Source organism: Sciurus carolinensis, chromosome 2, assembly GCF_902686445.1.
Source record: "Sciurus carolinensis chromosome 2, mSciCar1.2, whole genome shotgun sequence".
Taxonomy (NCBI): Eukaryota; Metazoa; Chordata; class Mammalia; order Rodentia; family Sciuridae; genus Sciurus; species Sciurus carolinensis.
The window spans coordinates 199727086-199754730 of NC_062214.1; the positions used below are offsets into that span (position 1 = coordinate 199727086).

The 27645-nt window shown below is 53.7% G+C and overlaps 1 pseudogene and 1 gene segment (V, D, J or C); both read right to left on the reverse strand.

Moving 5' to 3' along the window:
* The window catches only part of LOC124977736 (immunoglobulin alpha-2 heavy chain-like), a 232862-nt gene that overhangs the window by 132420 nt on the left and 72797 nt on the right, over positions 1–27645 (reverse strand).
* Positions 1344–2155, reverse strand: LOC124977738 (CCR4-NOT transcription complex subunit 7-like; annotated as a pseudogene).

Below are 27645 nucleotides of genomic sequence, written 5' to 3' on the forward strand. Positions count from 1 at the left end.
GAAAGAATACACAAGGGAAACAAACCAATGTCCCTAACATTCGGAGATTGGCTGATATTACGAATTGAGGTGTAGATAACACATTATAACTTGTAGATCATTTTAGGGCAGAGCGAATGATTACCAAAAACTCTTCCTATACATGCTCTGGTCTGATCACATGTTCTGCATGCCTAAATATTTCTTTTAGCCATATATATATAATAGCCATATATATATATATATATATATATATATATATATAATACATATAAAATAGATCACAAAGATATACACAAAAATAAACAAGCATGACACTTCTCAGGTAATTTTATTAGCTATGTGTGTGTGTGTGTGTGTGTGTATTTTGTATTTTGTTGTTTTGCACCAAATCTCTTCAGTATTTCTTTGTAGCAACTATGGAAGCACAATTTTTGTCTTTTAATTTGATACAAAATATATCTAAACATTTGTTATCTTTTGACTTAATGAAATTGATTTGTATAATCAACAAATCAAGAGCTTCAATAAGTATGGCTATAAAGTAAAAAGGGCTAACAGCGATGGAATAAAAAGCAGATCAAGGGAAGTGTGCTATCATGAAACAATGTCGCCTCCATCTCTTGAATGCCAGTTTCCTGGCAGACACTAAATATCCAATCATAAGGGCTGTTTTTCCTGAAGGGAGTAAAGCCGGTTTGAAAATTCTTGTCACAGAGCAGCCTAGAATGCCAGTTCCAAGCCAGCAGTCACGGGATGTGCTTGGAAGAACAAACGCTACACACAGAAATAGCAGTGATGGAGCTCCTCAGGAGTTTATTGTGGCTAGTCTTGCTGAATCGACAATTTGCACCACACCTGTGCAATTTTATTCTGAAGGTCAAAACCAAATACTGTAGAAAGTTGGTAAATGGTCATTTTTCTCCTAGAGCAACCCCCCGCCACACAATTTCTGATAAAACAGAGGATTGGAATCACTCTCTAAAGTGCACAATTGATGGCCCACAATCTTGAGTAGCTAAAACTCCTGCAGAATGGACAGGAGAGACATGAAACAGGGAGATGAACTACAGTCAGTGCTGTTAATTCAGGAAGCGGGGCACAAGCTCTAATAGGCGAAGTGCATCCAATTATTCAGCATGATGTAGCTTCCCCGCCGCATCACGCACGCTTGCCAACAAATGTTTTCAATTAAGGCCAAATTTAACCTGAATATACTTCTGGTTACTAAGATCTGAGATTGGAATGGTCATGCTTTGTACAGAAAGGCAAGAGCCAAATGGGCTGCCAAAGGTGTGGTCCGCTGTTCAGAGGGCCTGACCAGAGAGACCCTGCACAGAAGCGTGTGTCAGAGGACTCTCCATTCAAGCCTGCTTGCCAGTTCCCTCCTCTGCGTCCCCTGTGCTGTTCCACACACAGGAGGAACCAGAACCAAGGCCATACAATGACCAGATGTGTGGCATCATCAATGTGATCTTTGAAGAACATTTCTCTCATTTTGAAAAAGGCCATTCCTGAAAGTGATGAATCAGATTCCGCCTGGCGTTGCCGTCTGATCCGTTCCGCTCTAACTGTTTGGCAACTTCCTGTAATCCACCTTTAAGATTTTTGCAGCTCTGCATGAAGTACTTCACATCATAAATGACAGGATAAAACAATCGAAGGATCTCAAAGAAGTCAAGATCTTCTTTGTGCAAATTAAAATTGGTCAGGATTTTGATCAAATCATCAGTCACAACCACTGTGAAATGATAACCATTTAACCCCTTCACAGAGGACCAGCCTGAAGCCATAAGAAGTTCTGCCAAGTACTGGGTCTCAATTCCTTCCTCCTCATGTTTTTTGAACTGGATTCCAGGTGTTGTTAGTAGCTCTTGGGAATTCGTCAATTAAATTTAAGATCAATCTGCCAGCTTGAGAGTGCCCTGGAAGGTGTTCTTGTTCATTCGTGCGTGTTGGTCCTAGCTGAATCATCTTGAACGAGTCTAACTGCGTTGCCATAGCTGGTGCTGATAGTCAGCATCACTCCTGAATTCTCCAATGGGAGAAACTTGGTGTCTGTAGCAACGTGATTATGTTTTTGGATAACTTGACGAATTTTCTTCATCCCTTCATCCAGGTTACAAGCCCAAGCTTCTCAAAATCTTTGGCTATGATCTACAGTTGCTGCGGGCATCGGGAGGGCACAAGAGAGTCTAGATGCCAAGCGTCAGGATGTTACATTTGACTGAAGATCTGCCTCATAAAATACTTTGTCCTTATCTGTGAACTTGTGTACTTGTGTCTCTGAGCTTGTGCTCTCCTCCTCCTCCCTCGACATAGAGGCAGCGCCTGGCTGTGGTGGCGGTGGTATTGGCAATAGCAGCAGGTGCCCCCTAGACACCACTCGCCCGGCAACTGGGACAGGGGAGCCGTCGCTGTGCCACACCTTGCTGAGCTGCGGCTTCTCGCTGGCAACACTATTTTAAAGCAGGAAAGTTCATCTGGCTCATGGTTTCAGAGGTCTTAGTCCACAGGCAACCGACACCAGGGCTCTGGGCCTGAGGCGAGGAGAACATCGTGGCAGAAGGTGTGGTGGGGGGAAGCAGCTCAGGACGTGGCCCCCAGGAAGCCAAGTGCGGACCCCAAGGCACACCTCAGTGACCTACCCCTCCAGCCACACCCCACCTGCCTACCGTCACCGCCCAGTTAATCCACGTCGGTGGACTGATGCGCTGACTAGGTTAGAACTCTACAATCTCATCACTTCACTTCAATGTTCTTGCAAAGTCTCACACGTGAGGTCTTGGGGATGCCATGTATCCAAACCTCAACACTCTGCCCGGCCCCCAGAGCTCATGCCCATTTCCCAAAGCAAAATGCATTGGCTTCATTTCCAAGAATCCCATTGTCTTAACAGTTCAAGCATTGTCCAAAAGTCCAAGTCCAAACTGAGAATTGTGACAGGCTGACGGATTTGGCTTATGGAAATGCTATAGGCACCCCATATAGGGAAATGACTAAACAGACTCCATTTTGCTCTGAGACTCCATGTCATGTAGGAAATGAGCTTCTCCCCTGGGAACACCCCGCCTCTGTGCCCATCAACAATTACTTAGCATGACATGTTTAGCAATGCAAAATGGCAATTCTTATGTGATGAAAAATTGTTCTCTTTTGATTTCTATTTCTCCTAAATAACACACCATGTGAACTGTGATGTCAACATTGATTGTGTGGATGTTAGTAACCATTCTTTAGTTTGTACCTAGGTAAAGGTCGGTTTGACCCACTTCTCCCTCTGTTGATGATCTCATGATGTTAGTGTGTAATTTCGAATCATAGCAACAGACACTTATGATTGATGTTTGGTATAAGAACCCCTACAACCCTGTGGCCAGGGCTGTTCTCCCAATAGCCATTTTTGGGCTGTTGTGTGAGACAGTCAGCGGCCGGCTTAATAAAGACTCTCAGATTTGGACTTCTCAGTGGTGATCCATCTGTTCTTAAGTTGTGCCCCACAACAAGAATCAAGGCAAACTCTCAGGAAAGCTCCTGAAAATATCAAAAACCAGTTATATGTAACCAATATATAAAGGCACAGAGTAGACATTTCCATTTCAGAAGGGAGAAATAGGGGCACAGAAAGAAGACCAAAATCCATCTGGGCAAACAAGTCCTGTAGCTCCACATCCAGCATCTGGGGTACAAGGTGATGGTCTCTCTAATGGTGTGACCTCGCCCCTGCTTTGCTGGTTGCAGTCTATGTGGCCTCTGTCCTGGTTTGTCTGCTCGATTTCTGCGGCTTTCCTCAGCAGGTGTTCTGTGGTACTGGCATTTCCTAATTTTGGGGGTCTCCACTGCAGCTGTGGCTTCCTCCTCACATTTCCGTGCTTTGCCCTCTCAGGGGCTGCCCTGAGGGACTCTGACCCTGGGGCACTGTGCCTGGCCTCCCAGGCCTTCCTTCCATAGCTCAGTGGAAGCCTCCATGACCCCCTAACTCCAGCACCCTGCAATCCTGCAGAACCAGCACCACACGGTTGGTGCCAAGGTCTGCTGCCATCTGGAGCAGTAGCCAAGCCCCCAGGTACCCTAACTGTAGCCCTGAGCACCTGCGTGGCTGAGCATGGCGAAACAACCTCCTAGGCTCCCATCCCCAACCTATGCAAGCAGCCGACCTCACTGGTCTCTTCTCAAAGGAACTTTTACTTTTACTTCCTTGAGCCTGAGGCAGGTGTGATCATGCCAATTCCTGAGATGCCCTCAAGTCATCTTTTCTATTGTCTCCACGTAAACTATTTAGCATCCTTTCATGACTATAATCTCTTTAACCACCACAACTTCCTTAGCCCCAGTTTTACTTACGGTTTTTTTTTTTTTTTCCCCCGAACTGCAAGCTTAAAAAAATCTTTCTGCTCCTTATTATCACAGTAAACTTGGCTTAAAGCTGCCAGGCATATCCAAGCCATTGCTTGAGTGCTGTTTTGCCTTGAACTTTCCTCCACTAAATTGATTTGTCTCTCATCTCTAAAGTCAATCTCACAGAAAGTCTCAGGGCATGGGAAAAAAGAATACAACTTATTTTCCAGAACATAACATGCTGGTCTATAGTTTAATCTTTTCCCTCTTTTTTTATACCTTTATTTCATTTATTTATTTTATGTGGTGCTGATGATCAAACCCAGTGCCTCACACGTACAAGGCAAGCACTCTGCTGCTGAGCTACAACCCCTGCCCCTCTAGTTCAATTTCCAAGAGAATCTTCCTTTCTTTCTGAAACCTCTTGAGCCTGTCTTTACTGTCTGCCGTCCTATTGGCATTCTGTTCTTCTAAGCTTCCACCAAAATTGCCAATTAAAATTTGCTTATAACATTCCAAAGCTTTTCAGCTTGTATCACTAAACTTCAAAATTTCTTCCCCCACAACCTCCAAAGGCTTCTGAACCACATGGTCAGGTTACTGACAGCAATGACCCGACTCCTGGTTCCAACTTCTGTTTTAGTCAACTTTTACATCACTGTGCCCAGAAGACCTGACAAGAACAATTAGAAGAGGAAAAAGGTTTATTTTGTCTCATGGTTTCAAAGTTCTCAGTCCACAGATGACTGACTCCATTCCTTTGTGCCCAAGGTAGGCAGAACATCATGGTGGAAGAGTATGGCAGAGACAAGCAGCTCAAGGCATGGCAATCTGGAAGCAGAGAAAGACTAAGCTCAGTCCACCAGGGACAAAATATAAACCCCAAAGGCATGCCCCAGTGACCCACCTTCTTCAGCTATACCTTAAGTGCTTGTAGGTATCAGCTAGTTAATCCACTCAACTGGATTCATTCATGACTAGGTTAAGACTCTTACAACCCAATCATTCAACCTCTAAATTCTCTTGCATTTTCTCACACATGAGCTTTTGGGGGACAAATCATATCTAAACCATTATAGCCTAGAAGGAGGAAGAATATGATGTAAACAGATACCAGAAGTGGCTACACAGGTGTTTCTGTGGCTTGATCTTTGTCGCCTTTTCCAGCCTGTGCTGAACCCTGGGTGGTGGTCTCCGTGGGCTGCTTCTCCTAGGGGATCAGGGCTCAGAGCCTGTGTCCGGATGTGGAGACTCCAGAGGCAGTTCCTGGACCTCATCCTGGACAGTCTGTAGGGTCCTTGGCCACCCTGCCCCCGACCCTCACTCCTTGCAAGTGGGGTTGCAGGGACACTGCAGGGAGCTGCTGGATGGCCACCCTAACCTCCTGCAGCCCGACGGGGGCACCAGGTCCTTTCAGGCTGCGTGATGGTGCTGCCATGTGGCAGCCTCTGGCTCCGAGCTCGGGCTGAACCACTCGGTGTGCTTTGTAAGCTCCCCTCGCTCTCCCACCCTCCCTGCAGCATGGGGGTGGGTGCGCAATGCCAGAGCTTCCTCTTGGCAGTGTTGCTGCACTTCAGTGCTGCCCCCTTGCTACTTTGGGTGGTCACTCTAGAGGTTCTAACGCACCTCGTCAGCTGGACAGCCCGCTTGCCATGCACCCTGGTCCTGACTGCCACATGCTGGGTGCCTGTGAGCCAGCCCTCGGTGCCACCCGCCCTTGCGCACTCAGCTGCACCAGCTCACCCTGACGCCTCTGTGCCCACCTCCTAAAGGCACGGGGAAGAAAATGAGCACAGTGTCTCTGTACTTGCCTGATAAGCTCCTGACCCAGGCACGTGGGGCTCCCTGTGCCCCAAGCAAGCCATGAGTTCTGCAGCGGCACCGGCTGGTGTCCCCGGATCCTGTGAGTCCTGGTGCCATCCACCTGGAGACCTGCAGGTCCAGGGCTGGGCCCTGCAAGGTGACCTGTGCCTGTGACCACGGGCTGTCAGGTGGGGTTCCCGCGACCCTCTTGGGACGAGTCATTGGTGCGGCTCCCAGAGCTCAGGACTGCCGACGTGGGTGGTTCACTGTAGAGGACGTGCCCAGCGTTCAGACGGGCCTGGGTGGCCCTCGGCCCTCAGCCCCCTGCCCTCCCTGGGCCCAGGCAGGTGGGCCAGAGGCCCTGGCCCTCTGATCTGACCCTGCCGAGGCCCATGGCCACACCTCTCTGGCACTCGGGGACTCTCAGTAGTGGGGGTCCCAAGAGTCTCAGGAGCTGGGCCCAGGACCAGGGGAGGAAGCCGGAGCCCGTGCGGCATGGCTCCTAGCCCTCCGCTCAGGAGGCCATCTCCTGCTGAGCTTCAGTGCTTTTATCTTGGTTGAGTGAAGTTTGTCTTTATTCCAATAAATAGTTCTATTGTCAATATTCTATGTTATGTATATCAAATAAACAAAAATAGACAAGTTAATCTTACGTATGAATTATACACACAAATTCATGGATATATTTGTATATTTACAGAGAATTTATTTGGAGAGGAAGGACTCGGGGGAAATGTTCCCCAAGTTTGTGTGTGTAAAAAATATCTTTGAACACCAGTTTTGCTGAGCATAAAGTTCTTGGATCATAGTTTCCTTTCAATAGGATTTTACAGACATTGATAAACTTATTTCTTTATTTTTTTGAGAATTTTGAGGTTGGTTCTCCCCTTAGAAGGGATTTGATGTTCTTGCTTTGAGGGAGACGGGCAAGGGCCCAGGCCACCAGGCAGGATGGCCAGGGAGGAGGCCGGGCAGGACCAGGGAGAGGAGCAGGGAGAGGTCTCCTGATGAGGTCCTCCCTGCGTGATGGAAGTGCTCATGGACGCGAGAGGGACTCACGAGAGAGACACCTCCACACTCGTCCTCCCGAGTCGGGGACCCACTAGAAAACTAAGACAGACGCGTGGACAGAGGGGGCGCCAATCAGTAAGAGTGAGAGCGCGTGGCGGGAGGAGATAAGGGGAGGAGGCAGTTCCAGGGAGCCTGAAAAGAGCAGGCCAGAACTCCCCACCAGACTCCCAGGCTGGGGCCTTCTCTCTGGAGAAGCCGTCTCTGTACCCAGTACTCCTGCTGCTGGCTGCCTGTCTCTGTACCCAGCACACCTGCTGCTGGCTGCCTGTCTCTGACTTCGATTCTTTGTTGAACAGAGACAATGAACTCAGCACCCCTGGATGGTAACAGAATTGGGGGCTTGTCTGGGGTTGAAACCAGGGACTCAAAGGTCAGTAACGGTCATGTTAGATGGACCTGGAAAGTGACCGTTGATCGTCGGAGAGCACTTCTGTGGCCAGGAAGCCCCCAGCAGGACTAGCACCACTGGATTCCCAACCTGGCCTTTTCTCTCTTTCTCTCTCAGGCAGACACAGAGTGGTGTGTCCCACTGTGCATGACAGAACCAGCAATGTGTCCTTCCCTCCTATGGGAACACAGTTTCCCGTTAGGACCAGGTTGCTCCTGATTTGTCTTTACCTTAGGAAGAAACCTTGTTCCTTTTTTTAGGATAGTTACCCCTGATCAAAAGCCCCTATTACAGAGGAACTTCTTGTCTTTTGAGACATTTTAGAAACCACCTATCTCCCTTCCTTGTGGCTTTAAGGACCTTCCAGAGGAAGAAAAACAAAACAGAGGATATCATTATGACCATCACAGCCCTCTCCTGGGGCTGACTTACAGCAGCTGCGGGAAACCTCCTTGCACACACACACAAAGACCCACAAATGTGAGCTGACAGGGCAAGTTACTAGTTCAGGGGACTCTCTTCATCTCAGAGACTCCAGCATCAATCTTTGTAGAGGATGCCTCCTCTCCAGATTCTTGTTCTCCTGAGAATTCTGAATCCCTTCGTGACAGGAATAAGGTGGGAATTACATGCTTCCTGGGAATGACAGCATCAGAGGGATCTGGGTTACAAAAAGAAATCTCGGGGATGTGGACTGCGAGCCATGGGTAAACTTGGCTAGTCCCCACCCGGGAATGGTCCCCCTCGGAGAGATTCGGGGCCCAGCCAGTCTGCCCGATTTGTAGGCTGGCGCTGCCCCTCCAGATTTGTGAAAGAGTGAGACAGGGAGCGGAGAACCCATCGGGACCTCTCTTTTTTTTTTCCGGATGGGTCCAGTTCTTCCAAAATCCCACGAGGCTCACCTCTCTCCTGTCTGCTCAAGAACTGGGATAATTTGGACCCCCAATTAAAGAGAACATCTTGGCTCTTCTTTTGCACTGAGGCCTGGCCCCAGTACCCGTTAGGAGAGGGAGAGCAACAGCCACCTGGGGACCTAATCACAGTATTGTCCAGCAGTCAGACCTTCCTGTGAGCAGGAGGGTGAGTGGAGTGAAGCTCCTCAGGTACAACGGCTCTTCCACCTGAGAGACCATCCTGAATTAGCAAAAGATGGTGAGCTGGACACTCAGACCCCAGGGGCAGTCTGCTGCTCCAGGCCAGATCCCAAACCCCGGAATGGATGGATTCCTTATTGATGGAGGAAAAGGGACCTTTCCCAGGAAGTCCCCTCAGCCCCAGCTGAAGGAAGAATAATAGGTCCTAAGACTGCTTCCCCTTTATGCCCCAACCTAGAATGACTGGGCCCGGTCCTCCTCATCCTGGGACAAGCTCCACCCAGGACCCCAGAGCTGCTAGGAAATCTGCTGCTGAGGGCGAAGTTCCACTTGGCAGTGGGGGTGGTGCGGTGGTGAGTTTGGACCTGCATGGGACATGTCCCTTTTCCAGTAACTGAATTAAAGGGCATAAAGAAAGAACTAGGGACTACCCTGAACACCAGAGGTTCACCTTCAACCTGCCAGCAGTTAGCGAATCTTGATGACTCAGCTGGGAAGGTTGTCACGTTGCTTCTGAGGCAGGCTTTTCCTTCCTCGGAAGACAGAGTTGGAGAAGCTGCGAAACAGGAGGCAGCGCCCAAGGCAGGGGAGGAAGCCCCTGGCTGAGGAGCGTGGGACCCCACCGGGAGCCAGGCGGCTCCCTCACTGAGGCAAGCTGGGATGTCACAGAGCACGGCGAGTGGGACGGACGTGGCTTTGCACACGGGCAGAAGGACTGAGGGGCCCGAGGCCAGACGTTCATTGTGCCCAGCTGGCCACCGCCGCTGGACAGGAAAGGAGCCACTGGTGACCTTTCTGCAGAGGCGCTGGGAGGCCGTTAGCAAGCAGGCTAGCCCTGAGCCAGGGCCACAGGGGATCATTCCTGAAGACAGATCTTGACCCGATCCTCTCCGGACACACGAGGAAGCCCAGAGCCAGACACAGCCTGGGACAGGACTGTCCCAGGGGCGCCGGCCACCTGTCGGGCTGCCTCCCGGACCTGCCCTCTGTCAGGGGAACCACTGGAAGCCTGATGTCCTGGTGACCTGAGGGGACCAAGGCCACCACCTGCCAGCTCCCAGGGATGGTCCTGGGCTTCCTCCATGGCTCCCGGGACTGGTCCAACCTGAGGCGCCGGGTAGGCCTGGTCATAGGCAGGTGCCAGAGAAACTTCCTTCTCCACAGGAGCGCGCGATTCTCAGTGCGGTCCTGTCCCCGCCTGGACCAGGTCCAATCGGGCCGGGCTCCTGAGCAGTTCCACTAGCCTCCTGCCTGTCCCCGGGGTAATTTCCACTCCTGCCACCTTCTCATTACGCCAGGACCAAACCCGATCTTAGGAGACCTACTGTCCCAGCGAAGGGCCAAGTAGACGTTGCTGCCTGGGGAACGCAGCTGCCTGCCCCCAGAGACGGAGTGGACCCCGCAGTGGTCAGATGACAATACAGGGTGGACACGGACCCAGAGTGGTCAGATGACAATACAGGGTGGACACGGACCCAGAGTGGTCAGATGACAATACAGGGTGGACACGGACCCACAGTGGTCAGATGACAATATAGGGTGGACACGGACCCCGCAGTGGTCAGATGACAATGCAGGGTGGACACGGACCCCGCAGTGGTCAGATGACAATGCAGGGTGGACACGGATCCCGCAGTGGTCAGATGACAATACAGGGTGGACACGGACCCCACAGTGGTCAGATAACAATGCAAGGTTGACACGGACCCACAGTGGTCAGGTGACAACACAGGGTGGACACGGACCCCGCAGTGGTCAGATGACAATACAGGGTGGACACGGACCCCGCAGTGGTCAGATGACAATACAGGGTGGACACGGACCCCACAGGGGTCAGATGACAACACAGGGTGGACACGGACCCCGCAGTGGTCAGATGACAGTACAGGGTGGACACGGACCCCACAGTGGTCAGATGATAATACACGGTGGACATGGACCCTGCAGTGGTCAGATAACAATGCAAGGTGGACACGGACCCCACAGTGGTCAGATAACAATGCAGGGTGGATGTGAACCCCACAGGGTCAGATAACAATGTAGGTGGACACGAACCCCACAGGGGTCAGAAGACAATACAGGATGGACACGGACCCCGCAGTGGTCAGATAACAATGCAGGGTGGATGTGAACCCCACAGGGTCAGATAACAATGCAGGTGGACACGAACCCCACAGGGGTCAGAAGACAATACAGGATGGACACGGACCCCGCAGTGGTCAGATAACAATGCAGGGTGGACACGGAACCACAGTGGTCGGATAAAAATACAGGGTGGACACGGACCCCGCAGTGGTCAGATGACAATACAGGGTGGACACGGACACCACAGTGGTCAGATGACAATACAGGGTGGACACGGACCCCGCAGTGGTCAGATGACAATGCAGGGTGGACACGCACCTCACAGTGGTCAGATGACAATACAGGGTAGACACAGACCCCGCAGTGGTCAGATGACAATGCAGGGTGGATGTGAACCCCACAGGGTCAGATAACAATGCAGGTGGACACGAACCCCACAGGGGTCAGAAGACAATACAGGATGGACACGGACCCCACAGTGGTCAGATAACAATGCAGGGTGGATGTGAACCCCACAGGGTCAGATAACAATGCAGGTGGACACGAACCCCACAGGGGTCAGAAGACAATACAGGATGGACACGGACCCCGCAGTGGTCAGATAACAATGCAGGGTGGACACGGAACCACAGTGGTCGGATAAAAATACAGGGTGGACACAGACCCCGCAGTGGTCAGATGACAATACAGGGTGGACACGGACACCACAGTGGTCAGATGACAATACAGGGTGGACACGGACACCACAGTGGTCAGATGACAATACAGGGTGGACACGGAACCCACAGTGGTCAGATAACAAGGCAGGTGGACACGGATGGCACAGTGGTCAGATGACAATGCAGAATGGACACGGACCTCGCAGTGGTCAGATAACAATACAGGGAGGAAAAGGACCCTACAGTGGTCACGGAACCTACTGTCCTCACCTCAGGACACAGCAGGAATCCAGACTCTAAGGCAGTCTCTCAACAGACCACTGGTCCCAGGCACAGGAGCTTGCTCTGGGAAGGCCTACTGTCCTCACCCCAGGACACAGCGGAATCCAGTCTCTAAGGCAGACTCTGAAGAGACCACTGTTCCCAGGCACAGGAGCTTGCTCTGGGAAGGCCTACTGTCCTCACCCCAGGACACAGCGGAATCCAGTCTCTAAGGCAGACTCTGAAGAGACCACTGGTCCCAGGCACAGGAGCTTGCTCTGGGAAGACCTACTGTCCTCACCCCAGGACACAGCGGAATCCAGTCTCTAAGGCAGACTCTGAAGAGACCACTGTTCCCAGGCACAGGAGCTTGCTCTGGGAAGGCCTACTGTCCTCACCTCAGGACACAGCAGGAATCAGGACTCTAAGGCAGTCTCTGTACAGACCACTGGTCCCAGGCACAGGAGCTTGCTCTGGGAAGACCTACTGTCCTCACCTCAGGACACAGCAAGCATCCATACTCTAAGGTAGTCTCTGGTGAACCTACAGCCATATTCTCAAATATCCGAACCTTTTGTTGGAAGGAACTACAATGTCCTTAAATGCTCACCATAACTCCAGACCAATCTCTTTCTCAGGTGAAGTCGATGGAAAGCATCTCCATTACCATGAGGAAGTTTTATGGAACCTATGCTGCCAGACCAGGTTTATCTGATCATCCTATGGATAATCCCGGTCTCACTCTGTAATCTGATTGCAGTTCCGTGGTGACTGATGGGATGGGAGATCTGGATATACAGTAATGGTAGAGTTGTGTTCTTGAGTCAGGGCCACTTCCTGCTAACACCAGTGCCCAGCTGGCAGAACAGTTGCCCTCACCCAGGCTCTAGAGCTTTGTAAAGTCTAGAGGGTCACTATGTTTACTGATTCTAAATGTGCCTTTCTCCTACTCCACGCTCATGCCGCGGTCGGAAGGGGAAGGACAGCTCACCGTGCATTACTCCTGTTGAGCAGGCCGAGGAGAGTCTTCACCTCCTGAGGCCCTCCTCCTGCCCTCTCAGGTAGCAGGTATCCATGTTCCTGGACATCAGAAGGGAGAGGACCCGATGGCGGAAGGAGCTAGGGCTGCAGACGTAGCAGCCAAAGCAGCTGCTTTCCAGGGTCCCACAGTTCTGTGCTCCTGTGGGAAAGTTCTTTTCTGTCCTCTGAGCGCCCCAGTGCTCGATGGATGAGGCCTCACAGCTGTAGCTCAAGGAACCCTCTAAATCAGAGAGAATGGCGGGTGTCTCCTGAGGGCATCCTCTAGAAGGTTTTGAGGTCTCCCCATCAGCCCTACCACTTGGGAAGAGATAATACTCTTACGCTCATACAGAAAATGTGTTCAGGAGAAGGCCTGAAGGACACAGACCAACAGATCATCCAGAGCTGCAGAATCTCTCTCATGGTTTTCTCCTCTCCTGGGGCCTCTGTTGGCCCTGTTGCTTATTCTTCTTTTTGGTGCTTACATTATAAAGTTGCTTATTCACTTTGTTTCCTCTCATACAGAGACCATAAGACTTCAGATGGTGTTACAAATGGAACTCCAATGGATGTCCCTCCAGACCTCTACCATGGACTCCAAGACAGACACACTGATGGATGTCATCAATGTTGGCCTCTGGACCAGTCTGCTGTTGCCCACTCGCCCTGAACATTCCTCAGAAGGATATTCTGGTTACTCCAATGATGACCCTTGTCAGCCTGAAGTAGCTAGAGGGGTTGTCACCCAACTCCCAACAGTAGTTGGAGTATCCTGTGAGAGAGGGCTTGAGGGAGACGGGCAAGGGCCCAGGCCATCAGGTAGGATGGCCAGGGAGGAGGCCGGGCAGGGCCAGGGAGAGGAGCAGGGAGAGGTCTCCTGATGAGGTCCTCCCTGCGTGATGGAAGTGCTCGTGGACGCGAGGGACTCACGAGAGAGACACCTCCACACTCGTCCTCCCGAGTCGGGGACCCACTAGAAAACTAAGACAGACGCGTGGACAGAGGGGGCGCCAATCAGTAAGAGTGAGGAGCGCGTGGCGGGAGGAGATAAGGGGAGGAGGCAGTTCCAGGGAGCCTGAAAAGAGCAGGCCAGAACTCCCCACCAGACTCCCAGGCTGGGCCTTCTCTCTGGAGAAGCCGTCTCTGTACCCAGCACACCTGCTGCTGGCTGCCTGTCTCTGTGTCCTGTTCTTCAATTTTTTGTTGAACAGAGACAATGAACTCAGCACCCCTAGACAGTAAAAGTATAAAGGCTTATTTTCTCCTTTTTAATAGTAAAATATATATTGTCATTGATGGTTCTGGGTCACTGCCTTCTGAGTGTTGAGAGAAATTCTGGAATGTTTGTCTCTGGACTCCTGGCTGGCTTTCCCTCTGTCACATGCAGCTGGTGTGATGGAAGGGGAGATGTGGCCCTCCAGCCTTCCCCTGACCTGGCACCTGAGGGACATGCAGGGGCTCTGGGGCCACCCCTGGAGCAAGAAGGGAGAGCGAAGAAAAGCAGAGCCAGGGAAAATGACAGTGGAGGTGGTGGACGACTGGTCAGGAAGATGGGGTGACTCAGCGTAGGTGGTGGACGACTGGTCAGGAAGATGGGGTGACTCAGTGTAGGTGGTGGACAACTGGTCAGGAAGATGGGGTGACTCAGTTTAGATGGTAAATGGCTGGTCAGGATATGGGGTGACCAGCGTAGGTGGTGGACGACTGGTCAGGAAGATGGGGTGACTCAGCATAGGTGGTGGACGACTGGTCAGGAAGATGGGGTGACTCAGTGTAGGTGGTGGACGACTGGTCAGGAAGATGGGGTGACTCAGTTTAGATGGTAAATGGCTGGTCAGGATATGGGGTAACTCAGCGTAGGTGGTGGACGACTGGTGAGGAAGATGGGGTGCCTCAGTGTAGGTGGTGAAGGGCTGGTCAGGAAGATGGGGTGACTCGGCATAGGAGGTGAATGGCTGGTCAGGAAGATGGGGTGACTCAGTTTAGATGGTAAATGGCTGGTCAGGAAGATGGGGTGACTCAGCGTAGGTGGTGAAGGGCTGGTGAGGAAGATGGGGTGACTCAGTGTAGGTGGTGAAGGGCTGGTCAGAAAGATGGGGTGACTCAGCGTAGGTGGTGAAGGGCTGGTCAGGAAGATGGGGTGACTCAGTGTAGGTGGTGAATGACTGGTCAGGAAGATGGGGTGACTTGGCATAGGTGGTGAATGGCTGGTCAGGAAGATGGGGTGACTTGGCAGAGGTGGTGAAGGGCTGGTCAGGAAGATGGGGTGACTCAGCGTAGGTGGTGACGGGCTGGTCAGAAAGATGGGGTGACTCTGCGTAGGTGGTGAAGGGCTGGTTAGGAAGATGGGGTGACTCAGTGTATGTGGTGAAGGGCTGGTCAGGAAGATGGGGTGACTCTGCGTAGGTGGTGAAGGGCTGGTCAGGAAGATGGGGTGACTCAGCATAGGTGGTGAAGGGCTGGTCAGGAAGATGGGGTGACTCAGCGTAGGTGGTGAAGGGCTGGTCAGGAAGATGGGGTGACTCAGCGTAGGTGGTGAAGGGCTGGTCAGGAAGATGGGGTGACTCAGCGTAGGTGGTGAAGGGCTGGTCAGGAAGATGGGGTGACTCAGCGTAGGTGGTGAAGGGCTGGTCAGGAAGATGGGGTGACTCAGCGTAGGTGGTGAAGGGCTGGTCAGGAAGATGGGGTGACTTGGCATAGGTGGTGGACGACTGGTCAGGAAGATGGGGTGACTTGGCATAGGTGGTGGACGACTGGTCAGGAAGATGGGGTGACTCAGTGTAGGTGGTGAATGGCTGGTCAGGAAGATGGGGTGACTCAGTGTAGGTGGTGAAGGGCTGGTCAGGAAGATGGGGTGACTCAGCGTAGGTGGTGAATGGCTGGTCAGGAAGATGGGGTGACTCAGCATAGGTGGTGAAGGGCTGGTCAGGAAATGGGGTGACTCAGCATAGGTGGTGAATGGCTGGTCAGGAAGATGGGGTGACTCAGCATAGGTGGTGAAGGGCTGGTCAGGAAGATGGGGTGACTCAGTATAGGTGGTGGACGACTGGTCAGGAAGATGGGGTGACTCAGTGTAGGTGGTGAATGACTGGTCAGGAAGATGGGGTGACTTGGCATAGGTGGTGAATGGCTGGTCAGGAAGATGGGGTGACTTGGCAGAGGTGGTGAAGGGCTGGTCAGGAAGATGGGGTGACTCAGCGTAGGTGGTGACGGGCTGGTCAGAAAGATGGGGTGACTCTGCGTAGGTGGTGAAGGGCTGGTTAGGAAGATGGGGTGACTCAGTGTATGTGGTGAAGGGCTGGTCAGGAAGATGGGGTGACTCTGCGTAGGTGGTGAAGGGCTGGTCAGGAAGATGGGGTGACTCAGCATAGGTGGTGAAGGGCTGGTCAGGAAGATGGGGTGACTCAGCGTAGGTGGTGAAGGGCTGGTTAGGAAGATGGGGTGACTCAGTGTATGTGGTGAAGGGCTGGTCAGGAAGATGGGGTGACTCTGCGTAGGTGGTGAAGGGCTGGTCAGGAAGATGGGGTGACTCAGCATAGGTGGTGAAGGGCTGGTCAGGAAGATGGGGTGACTCAGCGTAGGTGGTGAAGGGCTGGTCAGGAAGATGGGGTGACTCAGCGTAGGTGGTGAAGGGCTGGTCAGGAAGATGGGGTGACTCAGCGTAGGTGGTGAAGGGCTGGTCAGGAAGATGGGGTGACTCAGCGTAGGTGGTGAAGGGCTGGTCAGGAAGATGGGGTGACTTGGCATAGGTGGTGGACGACTGGTCAGGAAGATGGGGTGACTTGGCATAGGTGGTGGACGACTGGTCAGGAAGATGGGGTGACTCAGTGTAGGTGGTGAATGGCTGGTCAGGAAGATGGGGTGACTCAGTGTAGGTGGTGAATGGCTGGTCAGGAAGATGGGGTGACTCAGCATAGGTGGTGAAGGGCTGGTCAGGAAATGGGGTGACTCAGCATAGGTGGTGAATGGCTGGTCAGGAAGATGGGGTGACTCAGCATAGGTGGTGAAGGGCTGGTCAGGAAGATGGGGTGACTCAGCGTAGGTGGTGGACGACTGGTCAGGAAGATGGGGTGACTCAGTGTAGGTGGTGAATGACTGGTCAGGAAGATGGGGTGACTCGGCATAGGTGGTGGACGACTGGTCAGGAAGATGGGGTGACTCAGCGTAGGTGGTGAAGGGCTGGTCAGGAAGATGAGGTGACTCAGCGTAGGTGGTGAAGGGCTGGTCAGGAAGATGGGGTGACTCAGTGCACTTGCTGAAGGGCTGGTCAGGAAGATGAGGTGACTCAGTGTAGGTGGTGAAGGGCTGGTCAGGAAGATGGGGTGCCTCAGCGTAGGTGGTGAACACCTGGTCAGGAAGATGGGGTGCCTCAGTGCACTTGCTGAAGGGCTGGTCAGGAAGATGGGGTGACTCAGCGTAGGTGGTGAAGGGCTGGTCAGGAAGATGGGGTGACTCAGCGTAGGTGGTGAAGGGCTGGTCAGGAAGATGGGGTGACTCAGCGTAGGTGGTGAGGGGCTGGTCAGGAAGATGGGGTGACTCAGTGCACTAGCTGAAGGGCTCTCCAGGACCGTGCGGTGATTCAGGAGGAGGTGACATCTAATGCCTCCAGAGCCGCTTCCCCTCCTCCGCCTGCAGCCAAGGTCACCTGCCTCAGGCGGGGCTCAGCAAGCAGGTGTCAGTGAGCCCCGGGCTCCTTTCCTCCTTTGGTCATCCCTTCTGTGGTGGGCAGGGTGAGAGGAGGGACTGGAAGACAGGGACCTGAGATCTTGAAGGGCAAGCCACCCGCTCCCTCAGAACCGGCTCTCTGCCTCCCCTCTCTGTCCTTCTCTGTTCTGTTTTTTAAATAAAATCTAGTTTCGCTCCTACCTGGACTTTTCCTGGGTGTTTAATATTCAGCACTGGGGTTCAGAGGGCCGGGGGGAAGGAGGACCCGATCCTGATTTCCAAGACCAGTTTCAAAAGCACACAGAAGGAGTCTCAAGAGACCAGGCCAGTCCCAGGTGCACGGAGCTGCATTTGCACATTTCCTTCCTGTGCAAAACAGGAGGGCAGGAGGGCCTGGCCGGAAGGGGCGCAGGAAGGGGCCCTCAGCGGAGCTGGCCTGGAGCTTGGCTGCCTCCTGCCAGCTGAGGCGCACAGCGGTGGGCAGCACCTCTTGTGCTCCGGGCCTGCAGGAGGGCAGGGCATTCCTCTCTGAACCTGGGGGTGGGGTTGGGCTGCCCCCTGGCTTTTGGGACCCAGGCCCGAGGCTCCTTCTCCCAGGAAGGGAGGCAGGTGAGTGGCCCTGAGTCCTGTGCCCCGTGTGGAGGCCCCAGGCCCTTGGGGCGGGTGTGGGCCGTGCTGGTCCAGCACCCGCACTGTGATCCAGCGCAGCTCAGAATCCGTTCTGGGCTCAGGGCCTTCTTGGTGAGCGCTGTGTCGGGGTCTCCCGTGGGCGGGGCTGGGGTGTCGCTGGGCTCTGGTGGCCTCCGGGCAGGTTTTATGTAGGATGTGTGGCACTGTGGCCCCAGCTGCTATAACTCACGGTGTCTCAGGCCAGCACAAATTCCTTCCACCTGCCAGGAGGGGCCAGCCCAGGGAGGGGCCCCTCCTGGCCTTGAGGTTCCGGCTTGGGCCGTCCTCGTTCCCCCGAATGTGGAGTGGGCGTGGAGTCCTCTGGCAGGTGTCTGCTGGCCCCCGCGGAGCCCTGCACTCCCACCCGGAGGCCTCCGCTGTCCACAGAGCTGGCCTGGGCAGCTTCTGACGTGCTGGGACACACTGCAGGGCCAGCTACTCTGCCTCACGGTGACATCAACACCAGCAGAAACCTGAAGCCGTGGGGCCTCCCTGGACCTGGGCTCAGTGTCCCTCTTGGTCCTCTCTGGCCATGAGCAGGTGTCCCTGGAACACTGGGTTCTTCTCTCCTGAGCTCTGGAAGTTTCTGGTCTTAGTGCAGCTGGCTCCCCTGGGGGCCTTTGGCCCTCTGCAGGCTGGTGTACTGTGGGTTTGGGCTCTGCCCAGGTCAGCTACCTGGCAGCCTGTCCTCTTCCTGGGTCTCAGCTTGGGCTGGCCAGGTCAGAGCTGAGTCTCCAGTCCAGGCCATGGGGCTCTGGTATCCCGCTCGGTCACCATTTAGAGCTTCTGGCTCAGGTGCCCAGGGGTGTCTGTGAGGGGTCTGCTGCCCGGCTGGTCACTACAGCTGAGGCTGGGGCCTGTGGAGGATTTGGGCCTGGCCTGAGGCATGTGGGGTCTTCCCCTGGAGAGAATCCCTCTGACTCTCCCTCCTGCCCACCCTGCAGGTCCCAGAGCTGGCGGGCGGTGGGGAGCCGAGATGGACGTCCTCGGTGGGTCACCTGCACTGTCTGCATGAGGTGACAGGAGACGGAGGGCCTGGGGATGGGCTCATGAGGCTGGACTGGCACTGGCTCTGTGGCCTGCGCCCTGGGAGCTGGCATGCGCAGTCTCACGGGAAGCAGCCTCCCGGCGAGTCATTCAGCTGCCCTCCCAGAGGGTGTCCCACAGTTCTGTGGAGGGGACACCGGGAGGAAGAGGGGCTGCCCTGGGCGGGGGTCCCTGGAGCCACCTGGCTCCTGCGGCCCCAGGCGACGTCCTTTCCTGTTCGCACTCGGGGTCCACGGGAGCTCTGAGGGTGGCTCCTGTCAGGGTGGGGTGGAGCCCTGCCCCTGGACAGGACCTCTGTGGGGGGCTGGGCACTGCGGGCATTGGCGCCCTTCCTGCCTCGCACGCTTTCACTGGGCAGCGCCCGGGGCTGGGTGTCCTGGGCAGCCCTCTGGCTCTGGCACTCGGGACAGGAGCCAGGAGTCAGTAGCCTTCTAGACCTAAACTCTGCCACTGTGCTTGATCCTTCGTCAAAGACACACGGACTGTGTGGGGTTCATTTCTGGACACGGCAGCTGTCTGACTTACCTGCCTGTTCTCCCCAAAGACCACACGGCCAGGGCCGCTGCAGCTTTCAGGACGGGTGGCATCTGTCTGCACTGGTCACAGTGCTGTCCCTCCCCGTCACCATTTGCAGGAGCTTCCCTTATGTCTGGTGTTCCTCCAATCTGAGGAGACACACCTCAGTCAGATTTTGGTATCTGCCACATTTGGGATGTGACCTCTTCTCCAGTGGCCTCCAGGCCACAGGTTGCTGGCCAGCCCACAGTGCTGCTGGGCAGTGCTGGAGCCTGGGGCTGGGCCCTGGCAGGGCACAGGGGGACCCCAGCCCCGCCTCTGTCCCTCTCCTTCCCTGCTGCTGTAGGCTGAGCTTGGCTCTTCGACCATGCGCCCCATTCTGGTGTGCTGGTCACCAGGGACCCAAAGCCACAGGGCCAACAGGCCGCGGAGAGAAGTCTGAAAGAGCGGCCAGATCAAACCTGTCCGTTTTTTAAGTTGATCTCCCCTGCACGCGTCACAGTGACGGGAAGCAGGACGACTCCTTTTCTCTCCTCTGAGCTCGCTGCTGTGTGGCTCGGGCCTGTCATGAATCTGACCTGGGTCTCCTGTTGGTTCCTGCCTTGGCCACGGGAAGCCAACTGACGGGAGCTGAAGGACTCCTCACTCCTCCTCCAGGGTTTTGGCCTCCAGCTTCTCCTCTGGCCCGCAGAGTCTCCGTGGCTTCCAGTACTAACAACCTTCTGGACTATTTGACCCTTGTCCATCTCTGGCCTCCCAGGTGGCCACCGTCATTAACTCTCGCTCTGGGCCCGTGTTTCCTTGGCCTTCAGCGCACCTTTCAGTTTTGTGTTGAAAGCCACTCACCACAAGTCCATCATGGGAACGGAGGCAAATGGGGTCCAGCAAGAGGGGCTGTTCTCTGGGTGGGAGCAGGATGTGTCTGACCTTCCCTGTGCTCGCAGGTTCCAACAGAACTGACGTTCCCTCCGTGTGCGAGTGTCTTCCCTGTGTGTCGGCCTTCCCTAGGAAACCCTCCTGAGAGCGAGTCCAACTCTGCAGCTCTTCACCGCTGGTCCACGCCGGCGTGGGAGCTCTGCTGGGCAGGCGCTAGGGAAAGGGTCGGCACAGCTTATCTTAGTCTTAGGAGAAACCTTGGTCCACGCAGAGCCTGTGCCGAGAGCTCCCTGCAGGAGCTGGTCACCGTTGCCCTGTGGGGTGGACGGGAATCCTGTCCCGGGGTTCACCCGTGGAGCCTGTGCGGCACGCTGCTTTCTGGAGAGTGGGCTTTGGCACGGAGCCGTCTCTGTTGCACTGCACGCCACTCAGCGTCTCTCCTTTCCCTCGTGTTCTGGGGCAGCGCCTTTGGCTTTCCAGCAGGAAACGTCATTGGCTTTGCAAGACGAGTGCTGTGAGCGTGCAGAACCCTGCGACTGTCTCCCTGAGGTAGTTCCTGCTGCTGGTCCACCTCTCCGGCAGGGACCTACCACTGCACTCGCCCGGGGTCAGGACTCAGGACCGCTGGCTTCTCTTGCCGCAGGGCTCTCCGCTGCGTCTTGGTCCCGCGTGTCTGTCAGCACTGTGGTCTGCTCTGCAAGCTGTTTCCAGAGGGGTCCCAGTGACGGGTCAGTTTCCGTTCTCTAGCTTCTCCTGTTTGATGACAGGGGTGGCAGCTCCCGCACTCTCCCTGTGACCTGAGAGGTGGTGGCCACGTCCACTGCGTGCATGCTGCCCACCTCTCTGCCTCTCACTGGCCCAGGCTCCCTGGAGACCATGGTGCTTATCTTTCCAGAACCCAGAGTGTTCTTATGTCCGCAGACGCAGAGGCTTCAAGTGCCAAGCCAAGGCTTGGGCGTGATGGTCTCGTGCACTCAGTGCGGAAGAGCAGATTTCACCTCTATCGTCCATGTGATTTTACTCTTTTGTCCTTAATAAAGGTTAGAAAAAATTAAAAATCGTAACGAGTGTAACTGGAGAATGTTTTCTAGATGATATCACATTCTCAAAGCTACAGTGAGGCGAGATGTGCCTTCACTGGGGTGGATCAAAAGTCCAGTCTGGCCTAGTTGTTCAGGGCGGTCTGCTTCCATCAGCGTCTGGCAAGACTGACCAGAGCCCAGAGGAGCCCCTCGTGGCCTGCCTGCACCGGAGCGTGAGCGGTCTACGTGAACCGACCCCTCGGTCCTCCCACAAGCCACGTCAGGAGTCAGTTCCCACAGTTATGAGATTTGAGGGCAGAGAATCCTGTAAGCATTTTTAGAAGAACCTCCTTTGTCTCACCAGAACAGGAGATGTTGTGGCAGGTGCACACGGAGCCAGCACGGCAAGCTGAGGCGAACCTGGCAGCGCTCAGCTGGAACCCGCAGGTCTTCCTGTCCTAGTGCCATCGCTCCTGGCTCCCTTTAGATGGCGGAAACACACAGGATAAAAGCCAGCAAATGTGTCTATTCTATCCCTGCAGTGCCAAAATCATAAAGCAGCCCAGCACCCCTCAGGGTTCACATTCAAAGTCTCATCCGGGACTAAAGGTAAATTCCCTCCAACTGTGAACTTCTAAAATAAAAGAAGAACCTGTCTACTTAAGAACACACAGAAGGGACGTGGACAAGTCGGCGTGTGAAACACAACAGAACCCATCGCCACAGACGAGCCTCATCATGGATCAGAGAAGGGTGCTGCAGGCCGATGGAGATGCGCTGCCTCATAACCTGGGAACGCAAGACGGAGAAACCCTGGGAAACTGAGGATGTGGTCAGACTTAGGATGTCCTGAGACTCTAACGGTGTGTGGAGACCAATGCGATCCCTCACGGGAAGGTTCAAAGACAAGGTGGCTGTAAGGGCGATGATCTCCCAAGGATACCAGTTGGATAAAGATGTAAAAGAAACATCAAAACCATAGAACACGGACGAGTGTGTACAGTCTGTGTAAATGATCAGAGATAATGTGTTACCAACCTAAAACAGGCCTTCTGAAGTCCAAGACGTTTTAAGTCAGCGCATGACGGCCACGAGGTAAAAGCCTTAGTAGGCGACAGAGCACCAACTGAACAAGTCGGGCACTGCAGATGACCCTCAGGTGGTGAAGGGGACAGCCAGACAGAAATGGAGGTGTGGCGGTTCTCCAGTCGATGGAAATGCACAAACGGCAGGAGGGAGGTCACATCCGTCATCATTACTGTGATGGTAAATCTTCAATATAATAGCAAGGGATCTCAAAAACCCAATTTCAGCAGTGGCTTCCTGTTCTAGAAAGAAAGCAGTAGGGAAACCCTGGACTTGAACTGCACTTTAGACCAAACATACACAGACCATTCCTTGAACAACATCGGAATACACATTCTCCTAACGTGCACGTGGACCTTCACCAGGGCAGTTCAAATGTCACCTCACAGAGATGGTCTGCACACACTTACAAGGAGCGAAGTCATTCCAGCTGTTTTTGTAAACACAGAATGGAGCTGGAGGACAATAAAAGACAGACACAAGCGAAATTTTCAAATATGTGGGGACTGAACCACACACTCCTAAAAATCACTGGTCAAAGAAGAAATTAAAAGGAAGATTTGAAAAACCTTGAGGCAAAGAAAGATGGAAACATAATTTATCAAAATTGATGAGAGGTAGAAAGAGTCTTCCTCAGAGGGCTATTTGTGACTATGAACATCAATATCCAAGTGGAAGAAAGATCTCAGATAAACAAGGAGCATTGTGCCTCAGAGAATCAGACAAAGAAGGACAAATTAAGTTCAAACATAGAGAAGGAAGGAAATGATAATTTAGAGGAGAAATAATACTCTTAGAATAAAAATACAAAGAGAATGAAATTGAAAATTGCATTTTTAATCATGTTTACTTTAACTGACAGATTAGGTTACATTCATCATGTACAACAAGATGTTTTAACATCAACATTGGCTTTTGAAAAGATAAACAAAGAATACTTTTAATTAGACTACTAAATGCAAAAGAGAGAAGAACACAAACAAAACCAGAAGTGAACCAGGAGACAATTCAACAGGACCAGCTAACAGGAGGGTCATGAGTGACTACCGTGAACAGTCATATGCCAACCAAGGAATCACCTAGAAGTATGAATTCCCAGAAGCGTGATTTAAAAACCGAATCCTAGCATCTGAACAGACTAATACAGAGAAAATAGAATCAATGATGAAGTGTCTCACAGAAGAAGTCAGGGAAGAGATGTCTTTACTGCTGAACTCTACCAAACGTTTGTGGAATATCTACCAGGCCCTCTTAAGCTCTTCCTAAAAATCGAAAACGAGGGATACTCCCAAACTCATCTGAAGGGGTCAATGCAACCTTGATGCCAGAGCTAACCAGAGACTACAAGAAAAGAAAATCATAGGCCAACACCTCTAGTGAGCTCTGAGGCCAAAGTCCTCAAGGAAGCATTGCCGACTTAATTCAGCAGCATTTTGAAGGGATCACTCACCATGATCAAGGGTAGAAGAATGTCGAACACCTGAAAATAGGTAATGTGATTCATTGTGGTAACAGAATGAAGTGTAAGAATCCCTTCAGCAACTGCATAAAGGGCATGTGAAGATCCAGCATCATTTCATGATGAGAAAAATCATGACAAATGGAGGGTAGAAGAAACGTGCCTCAACATGATACGTGCCACAATGAGAAGCACACATCTAATGTTTCACCTGTTGGATGTAAGTTAGATGTCTTTTTCTCCAAAAGCCAGACTACGTCAAGCATGTCCACGCTCACCTCTCCTATTTAACCTGGTACTGAAATCCTAGTCAGAGCAACTAGGAAGAAAATGAAGCAAAACACACACGAACAGTGAGACTGTCTCTGTATGGTAATGATAGATTCTTATACATAGAAAATCCTAGGGATTCCACCAAAAATGCTTCTAACTAAGTAAAATCCAGTAAAATTTCAGGGTACAATTTGAACATACAAAAAATAGGCATTAATGACAAAATATCCCCAAAATGGAATTAGGAAGACGATTTCATGTGCAGTAGCGTGGAATATACTCAGGAGTCAGTTTAGACAACACAGCAGAAGATTTGTTTACTGAAAATTATACAACAGTGATGAAGGAAATTGAGAGTGGCACACATCAGTGGAAACGGATCCCCTGTTCATGGGTTGGAAAGACTAATATTGCTAAAAAGATCATACTAACCAAGCAGATCTACGGAGTCGATGTGATCCTCATAAGAAGGCAATGTCATAGTAAAAATTCCTAGAATTTACGTAGGCGGATCTTTGGAGATACAGGCGTTAGGACCAACCCAGAGGATCCAGTGGACAGGTTCAGCAGGTAGATCTGGACTGCAGGACACCACACACGACTCAACACCAGATGTGCCAGTTCAAAGAGCACCAGCAGCAGGTCTGCCCGTGAATCACTGCAGACGTAGTGCCGAGTCTCTGGAAAGACGACTGTCAAACAGCTTTCCCAGAAGGACAGCCAAGTCTTTAAGGACTGGAATCACCATCGACTTCAGGTATGCAGACATAGATGCACCGCCCCAGGGATTAAGGATGATTGGGGACACGGTGTCACCAAGGGGGACCAGCAAGAACAGCGATGGGGACCGAAGAAAGGAGACAAACAGGCTGCCGGACAAAGCAATCAAAATAGCTCAGTCATGAAAATGCAGAGAAGCAGTTCATCAAATGTGGACAATGACCCACGACCGGGGTGTGACCCTAACAGAGAGACCGAAGTCAGGCAAGGAGCCCAGGAATCCTGGAGCTGAAGCACAAGACAGGACGGGAGCTGGCAGTGGGGGACCACCCGCAGAGTGGGACCAAGGACCCACGTTTCAGAAGCAAAGAGGAGAGGCAGGTGAGAGGGAGGGAGCGGCCTGGACTCTGAGGACAGGCGCTGGCCACGGGGGTTCAAGAACAGAAAGATAAAGGGCGAAGAGCTCACTCGGAAGTTGTGCGAGACTTTAGGCTCGCGGAGAAGGACACGAATCTCCACGTTCAGGGAGGTAAAGTCACTGCAGCAAGAATCAAAGCACCGAAGACTGACCCAAGGTACGTGAGCTTCAAAGACGGAGGGCGGGTCCTCACAGCAGCGAGCAAGCAGCGGGTTCCGGAAGGCAGTGCAGGCTCGGTCGGCGGAGCACGCTCAGCCTGGGCCTCACAGGCCAGAAGAGCAAGCACGCGTGAAGGCTGCCGGCCAGGAGGACTGTCCCCGCGTACCGGCATCCAGGTCCCTGAGGATCAGAGGAGAATGGTGCTTTCCCAGATCGGGGAAAGATGTGCCAGCGTGCCACGCTGGCACCTGTGTCACAGTAAGTGGAAAGGCAGGTTCTCCAGGCCACAAGAAGAAGACGCTGATGAGGAACGAGCAGCCAGACCACGGCCCTGTGAGCAGCCCTGCCCTGGCGACGGACGGAGAGGCGAGGCACCCAGAGTGGAGGCTGCCCGGTGGACCTGCGCCAAGGCCAGCACCGATGGCCCCTCGTCCCAGCAAGCAGCTGCACCCAGGAAGCCTTCCCACGAAAGGGAAAGCAGGGGGGAGGCCCCGGAAACCTCGGCATTGCATGGAAGCTGAGGGCACTGCCGGAGACTGCCACCTCGCCAGCCGCGTGCCGTCAGCAAGCTGCTGGGGACCACCTGCCCCCTCACTGAAGGGACGGTGCTCACCCCGGGGCCACACTGCCCGCCCACTCGGCTGGGCACGCACCCACGGCCCGGGGCTGACCCGCACACTCGCTCACTGGCCTCACTGTGCTGTCTGGCTTCACGCAGCACGTCAGTACCGACGGGCCTGCCAGCCCTGGTGCCTCCCGTGCGGTGGCGCACGGACCCGGGCCATGGAGAGGCCTCTGCTCCGTGGGGCCGTGGACAGGACCTGGTGCGCACCCTGCTGCCATGGCCAGCATGACCAAGTCTCGGGTCGGCGAGGGGCGAAGGGGGAGCGGAAAGTAAAGGTTCACAGACAGATTTTGAAGATGGGGCTGCGATCAGGCGGAGCCTGCTCTCTGATGGAGACGCAGCTCTACAGAGTTACCCAGCAATCTGTTATACAGGTCTCCTCATCAGGTTAAAGACTGTGTGGCCATGACTCTTTCCATTCAGGAAAGTCACAGAAACTGGGGCATCGACGCACTTCCTCTGCAGTTGAAATCCACAGTTGCAGAGTGCAAGGTCAGGAGCTCTGTGCAGCTCTCAAGAAAGCCCATCGTTCAAGGTTCCTCTGCGGCGGGCAGGGACCTGGGAAGCGGAGCTGGTGGAACCTGTGGCCGTCTCGCATACGAGCTCCTTCCTTCCGGGAGCGTGTGCCTGAGATCGAGGTCGGAGCTGGCAGGACCGGTGTGCAGCCCCCTCATGCAGGGCACTGCCACAGCAGCTGAGCTTCCTGTGCCCGGGACATCGCCAGGCACCGCAGGCCACAGGCATGAGGGCCTCAGAGAGCCCCTGCCCAGTCTCTGCTCTCCCATCCTGTCTCCGCTCTCCACTCCTGTCCCTGCACGGCTCGCACAACTCACGCCTGCCGCAGTTCTGCCCGTGTGACCTCACTGATGGTCGCCTTGCCAGCACCGCAGATTCACCGTGCCATGCCTGCCACGCCTGAGAAGCAGGCTGGGACCTGAGCCGCTCCAGGCAGCGATGGTGCCCTGCCTGAGCCTCCCCTGGACTCAGGTCTGGAGCACAGGTCCTGAGACCACTGGGCCACACCTTCCTGGCCACTCGGAGTGGCCTGGCACACAAACGTCTCTCAGATATGGACACGCAACCACCACGCTCCAGACTCCAGTCCACGCCTGCCCAGGCCACCCACGGGGTGGCACCACTGTGTGGCCCTCTGAAGCGGAGGAGCTCCCGTCTCCACCCACGGTGCCACTGCCTCTTGGCTGCTGAAGCGCGTCAGAGAGGCCTGCCCACGTGTGACCCAGAAGCTTCCAGCCACACAGGACTCATCAAAAGCCACCAGGGGACCTGACCCACATGCCTCAACTGGTGGAGCAACCGCAGAGCCCAGTGTGAGGCCAGGGGCCACATGCAGGTGGCCTCGGGAAGGCACCTGGAGATGACACTGTCGTGCCCACATGGAGCCAAAGCCAACG